The sequence below is a fragment of the Drosophila suzukii genome, chromosome 3, assembly GCF_043229965.1.
Source record: "Drosophila suzukii chromosome 3, CBGP_Dsuzu_IsoJpt1.0, whole genome shotgun sequence".
Classification (NCBI taxonomy): Eukaryota; Metazoa; Arthropoda; class Insecta; order Diptera; family Drosophilidae; genus Drosophila; species Drosophila suzukii.
The window spans coordinates 54,213,805-54,221,083 of NC_092082.1; positions in this window are offsets into that span (position 1 = coordinate 54,213,805).

Sequence of the window (7,279 nt, forward strand, 5' to 3'; positions counted from 1 at the left end):
TTAAATAATTATAAAGCAAGAAATGTAAGATCAATAGAAATAATTTGTTTCATTTAGCGACCCATTTGGAGCAGCAGGTAGTAAATAAACAACTCAAGCGAAGGCTTGCAAAATGAAACTAATACTGTTTTTGTGGTTTTCTTTTCACGTATCCTTCTTGCAGCGCTAACGCGCTGGCATGCGCACACACGCTTGTTCAAAAAATCGACCTTCTCTATATTGATGCTTGGTGCGGCACACACTTATGCATTATTGCGAGGCTGGCACTTATACTCAGTTGTCCGGTGGCAAAAAACACCAGGATGAGAGAATCACCCAACATTTACCCGGTGCACCTTGAGTGCCGGTGGACTCTTGCAGTTATCTGATTCAAATGCATAAAGAAGGTGTACGAATACTTTGAAGGCTTTAACATCTTTCAACGGCCGGACAATGTTTAGACCTAGTTTCGTGATGAATCATTTATATTTGAATGAATTATTATTCCAGAAACATGTACTCCATCAACATACTTGTAAACATTGCCAGTTCGACACATGTATCTCTTATTTTGGTTTCACCGTAGATTCACTAGGAAGCATACAGTTCTAATTTTAATACCTGGTAGTCGTAGAGTAAAAGGGTGTAATCTGTTCGGGGAAAAGTACAGGTAGGAGGAAGAGTCTCCGACCCCATAACGTATATACATATATTATTCATAAGCATCACTAGTCGAGTCGATCTAGGGTGTACTAGATTCGTCGGAAAGTATGTAACAGGTAAAAGGAAGTGTTTCCGACCGAATAAAGATTATATATTCTTGAAAAGCATCAATAGCCGTCTGTCCGTCTGTCGGACTTTCCGTCTGTCCGTCGAAGATCTTGGAAAGTATAAAAGCTAGAAAGTTGGAATATGGCAAGTAGATTTTTAAGCAAGCTGCCCATAACACTAAAAGCCATATAGCATTTTTAAATATTTTTTAAAAATGTAAGTCCGATTCTGTTTTGATTATCAATTTTAACTTTGTACGTGTACAATTGTTAAATTCGGGCCATTAATTTAAAAGTTATAAGCAAATAAAGTGTACAACCTTTGAAACAGGCGCTATGCTACTTGTATATCTCTCCGTCGTAAGCCCTCAGTGCTCCCAGTAGACTTAGCTGAGAAACGGGTATCTTATAGTCGATGCCATCAACTATAGCGCTTCCTATTGTTTTGTACCATTTTTTCTATTATTTTTTCAGAAGTTATATACTAATGCTTATTTGACTTTTAAAAAAGTTTCAGCCCGATAGCTTAAAAGCTGAGAGACTAGTTTGCATAGAAATGGCGGACACGCTGAAATGGCTAGTCTAGTGATGTTGATCAGGAATATATTTAATTTATAGGGTCGGAAACGTTTCCTTCACTGCATTAAAAACTTCTGATTGAAATCAAAATACCCTCTATATAAAACGAAACTTGTATTTGGCTTGTGTAATCTTTAGGTGACAGTGCAGGATGTAAGTTCGGATGGTTTTAATAAAGAAATCTCGAGAAATATGAAAGTATCCACTTTTTTGTGGTTTTACGAGTAAGTAACAAGCGATGCCGTGTTTTTAGTATTCTAAAAATAAGTAATTCCAAAATATACCCGGTCTTTCAATGGGAGGACCAGATGATCGGTGCTTGGCATGCACTTGTGGCCCAAGAGAAATAATAAAAATGAAAGAAAAATGAAAATGTTTATGTTAAAAAATGTTGTATTATTGTTTTTTATAATTACCTATAATGACTCCTACGGACAATAGAAGAATAAATGGTCGTCGGCGTCCCATATTCAGTTTGCATCGATCAGATAAGGATCCCAGAATTGGACATAGAAAAAAACCAACCAAAGGGGACAATGCCCAAACCAATGTCATATGCTGATGCTCAACTCCAATTTTTAAAAGTGTTGGGGAAACAAAAGCTGTTTCGGCTGCGTATGAAAACTCGATCCCCATAACCGCAGCAGAAACTCGAATTAATTCTGCTCTTGTCTTCTTTCTGCAACAATAAAAAAATCATTTTTTTTACTATAAATAACAAAGTAAAGGAAGCAAAATCATATTTTAAACGTCTGGTTGAAATCAAGTTTCGATTGGACAGAAATATATTTTCACACAAATAATTTCATTATGCATGTTGCATAATTTGAATATGTTGTTTTGCATTTTCGACATATCTTGCATTTCAAAAACATATTCAACATATCCTCCAACGTATTATTAAAAATCACTAAGAGCGTTTGACGTGAATACAAAAAAACCTGCCGAAAATTCTAAAGAAAGGACGCCGCATAAGTTTTCAAAAATGTATTTGTTGATGTAACTCTTCAAATCTTAGAAAAAAGAACAGTTGATAAAAATGTATTGAAACTAAAATTTTAGGTCCCATTTCCGATCTTAGAGTATACCCTCTCTGTTAAAGTCACTTGCAATATTTAAACCACAAAGCATAAAAACATTTCCGACATATTTTGCATATTTACTACAAATTTTTCATGTTCCCTTGCACGAAAAACGCATATTTTTCGCTTATAATTATTATTTTTGCCAACCTTTCTGATAAACATAACTCCCATAACAGTTTAAAACAAGGAATAACGCTATAGTCGAGTACCTCGACTATCAGATACCCGTTACTCATTTCAGTTATAATTTTTTATCTAGCATGAAAATTGTGGGTTCCACAGGTTTGGGCGGTTTGTGGGCGTTAGAGTGAGCGTGGCATATTCGCGTAACAAACTTGCGCTAGGTACAAAGCTACGGAATATAAATCTGAGAGCCCAATAGTCTACCTTTGATAGTTTCTGAGACTTCCACGTTCATATTACGGGTTTTTGAAGTTCGTGGGCGGTTTGTGGGCGTTAAAGTCGGCGTGGCAAATTTTTTTTGGGTCAATCGATAGGTATTGATGACAACAATACTTTCAGTTACAATTTTTATTCTAGCATCAAAACTGTAGGAGCCACAGTTTTGGGCGGTTTGTGGGCGTTAGAGAGGGCGTGGCAAACTTTTTTTGGGTCAGTCGATGGGTATTGACGAGAACAATACATTTCAGTTAAAGTTTTTATTCTAGCATCAAAACTGTAGGAGCCACAGTTTTGGGCGGTTTGTGGGTGTTAAAGTGGGCGTGGCACCCTGCTGAAACAAACTTGCGTTGCGCAGGAGTCTCAGGAATCTGCAAGCCTAATCCCAGTGTTGTAGCTTGTATAGTTTCCGAGATCTCAGCGTTCATACGGACAGATGGACAGACGGACATGGCTAGATCGACTCGGCTAGTGATCCTGATCAAGAATATGTATACTTAATGTGGTCTGAAACGCTTCATCCTGCCTGTTACATACTTTCCGACGAATCTAGTATACCCTTTTACTCTACGAGTAACGGGTATAAAAACACCAAAGCTATAATTTGTTTTACATAATTTTCCCACAAATTTTCCGATCGTTCCTATGGCAGCTATATGGTATAGTCATCCGATTTTGATAAAATTAAATTTGAAATTCAGAACTAATTAAAAATTGTATTTCCACGCGTAGGAGGTTTTATGTTAAAAAACACCGAAGCTATAATTTGTTTCATATAATTTTCCCACCAATTTTCCGATGACTCTTATGGCAGCTATATGATATAGTCGTCAGATTTTGATAAAATTAAATTCGAAATTCCGAACTAATTAAAAAATGTTGTTTCCAAGCGTAGGAGGTTATATGTTAAAAAACACCGAAGCTATAATTTGTTTTATATTATTTTCCCACCAATTTTCCGATCGTTCCTATGGCAGCTATATGATATAGTCGTCCGATTTTGATAAAATTAAATTCGAAATTCAGAACTAATTAAAAAATATTATTTTCAAGCGTAGGAGGTTATATGTTGAAAAGCACCGAAGCTATAATTTGTTTCATATTATTTTCCTACCAATTTTCCGATCGTTCCTATGGCAGCTATATGATATAGTCGTCCGATTTTGATAAAATTAAATTCGAAATTCAGAACTAATTAAAAAATATTATTTCCAAGCATAGGAGGTTATATGTTGAAAAACACCGAAGCTATAATTTGTTTCATATTATTTTTCCACCAATTTTACGACCGTTCCTATGGCAGCTATATGATATAGTCCTCCGATTTTGATAAAATTTAATTCGAAATTCAAAACTAATTAAAAAATGTTGTTTCCAAGCTTAGGAGGTTATATGCTAAAAAACTCCAAAGATATATTTTTTTAAAATTTGTTTTTCCTATTATTCCTATGGGAGCTATAAGATATAGTTGTCCGATCCGGCTGGTTCCGACTTATATACTACCTGCAAAAGATATAAGACTTTTGGGAAAGTTTCAGCCCGATAGCTTTAAAACTGAGAGACTAGTTTGCGTAGAAACGGACGGACAGACGGACATGGCTAGATCGACTCGTCTAGTCGTGCTGATCAAGAATATATATACTTTATGGGGTCGGAAACGTATCCTTCACTGCGTTGCAAACTTTTGACTGAAATCAATATACCCTCTGCAAGGGTATAAATAATTCTTCCAAGCTTAGGCGGTTATATGTTAAAAAACACGAAAGATATAATTTTTTTAAATTTTTTTTCTGATTATTCCTATTGGAGCTATAAGATGTAGTTGTTTTTATCTAGCATGAAAATTGTGGGCGCAACAGGTTTGGTCGGCTTGTGGGTGTTAGAGTGGGCGTGGCAATTTTATTTTTTTGAATCAATCGATAGGTATTGACGAGACTTATACATTTCAGTTAAAATTTTGTATATAGCATAAAATTTGTAGCCACCACAGATTTGGGCGGCTTGTGGGCGTTAGAGTGGGCGTGGCATTCTGCTGAAACAAACTTGCGCTGCGTAAGAAGCTCAGGAATCTGCACGCCAAATCCTGATCAAGATCAAGTCGGAAAGTATGTAACAGGCAGAAGGAAGCGTTTCCGACCCCATAAAGTTTATATAATCTTGATGTATTGTTCTTATCAATACCTGTCGATTGACCCAAAAAAAGTTTGCCACGTCCACTCTAACGCCCACAAACCGCCCAAGCCTGTGGCACCCACAACTTTCATGGTAGATAAAAAATGTTAACTGAAATGTATTGGTCTCGTCATGTGTTGGAGAAATATGTTGGTACTTTTGAGTACCTGGAACTGTCTTAGCGTGGATGTAACGAGTCGCTAAGTATTCAGCTACCTTCGAGTGTTCTTCCTTACATCTAAATATAATTTCCGTTTTCTTCCAAATTTTTCCTCGCTACGCAACATAAATTTGGTGGGACGAACCTAAAATATTTTTGACCTAGTCGCGTCTTTTAAGTTGCGCGCAGAACGGTCGAAAACAGTTAATTTCAACATAATTTAAAAATAATAAAAAGAAAAGACTGCTTTGATTTTTATTTAATATTAACAGTTTTAATTAATTCTGGGGAAACTCATGGAGGTCCCACGACAAAATTTGTAGGGCTCAACCAGGATTATGTATAGAACATTATACCTTTGCAGTTATAATTTTTAAAAATTAATTCAAAATTCTTAAAAATACAAACAACAATTTTTGTTTTCATTATTTAGTTGTCCTATCCGGCTGGTTTGGACTAATATACTACCCGCAAAAATAAGAAGTCTTTTATAAAAGTTTCAGCCCTATAGGTTGACAACTGAGAGACTAGGTGGCGTAGAAACGGACGGACAGACGGACAAGGTCAAGAATATATATACTTTATGGGGTCGGAAACGTCTCCTTCACTGCGTTGCAAACTTCCTACTGAAATCCTAATACCCTCTGCAAGGGTATAAATATGAAACCGTTTTGAGGCCATAAAGAAAATATCGGTACGTTTCACAGATCAGTGCTCCTAGATATGGTATTATGCGAGTTAGAAGAAATTTTTGAACAACTTAGACAGACACTATAATTAACTTATTGGTCTGTAGGATGACGGCATTGTGTGGTCTTTTCCGGGCCTCGGTATCGATATGATAATAGTTTTTTTCCATTTTTTCGGATACTAGCTGAGACTTATGATCCCATTGAAGAGCTTAGAAATAACCTCAATAGCAGAGTTTGGAAGTTCAATTAACATTTTTAAGGTTATTAGGTCACCCCCTGTGGTCTTTATCGGTTTCAGTTCCCCAATGACTTTCGCGATCTCCTTTGGCTGAAACAGTATTGGTAGGGAAATAGTTTCAGATTCGATTTGTGGTAGGACAAATGAACCAGTGGCAGGGTTCTGCTGGAAGACTCTTCGGAGATGTGAAGCAAAAGTTTCTGCTCTATCTTCGTTGCTGCGTTCCCAGCCGCCTGATGAATTTCTTATCGGAGTGACTGTTTTGATTGGAGAGCTCAGATTTGGGTGAGCCCTCCACAGAGGATGTTTTGTATTGGTTGGCGAAAGTTTTTCAATGTACCGCAGTTGTGCATTCTGTGTTTTGCTTAAGAGCTCTGTTTAGTGTGCTTCCTTAAGACCTTGATGAGAGGTCCGAAAGCTCTTTGTCGCTTATTATATTGCGTGGAATGTTTTTTGTCACCGCAAAGTCTACTAAGTTGGAACTTTCCTGGGGTCTGTTGGCCAGTATGTAGGGCTGCCATAGTCATAGTCTAATTTGTTCCTCGGTTTTATGATTGCATTATATAATTGTTTTCCTTTAGGAGTCACAATGCGTGATCCCCAGTGCATTATAGTCCCCTACAGCCATTAAGCGATCTCCAAGTAAGTTGTTAAAGACCATGAATTGTCCTTCAGAAATTGTAAAGCGAGGCGGGCAATAGACAGCGGCCATGGAGAGGTTTGCGTTACCTGACTGCACTGTAATAGACGTGGCCTGCAAGTAAATAGTTGCAAGCCCTTGGTGAAAGTGGTGCTTGATGCGTTCCCTGTTTAAGATGCCGGTTCCGCCGTGGGCTTTAACATCTGGATGACCTGTGCGGTAGAAAGTGTAGTCTCTTAATTGGAAGTTGTATTTGCCATTGGCGTTCCACAATGTTATTCGTAGACTTGCCATCGATTTTTTGGACTGCTAAGCTGCGAACAGCTGTAAGACCATTGTTGTTTTGTACTTTTTTGTTGCATGGTGATCATCATAGCTTCCAGAGTGCTTTGTGACTGTAATTGGATCAACTGAGCGATTCCAAGATTAGACTGGAGTGGGTTTTCCGTCCCTCATCGAAGGGCATTCGCGTATGAGAAGCTCTTCTGGGTATTAAATTGTCTAAATTAGGATCTTGTAGCCGTGCCGAAACATACTTCCGGCATCATACGCGAGGAAGTGTACG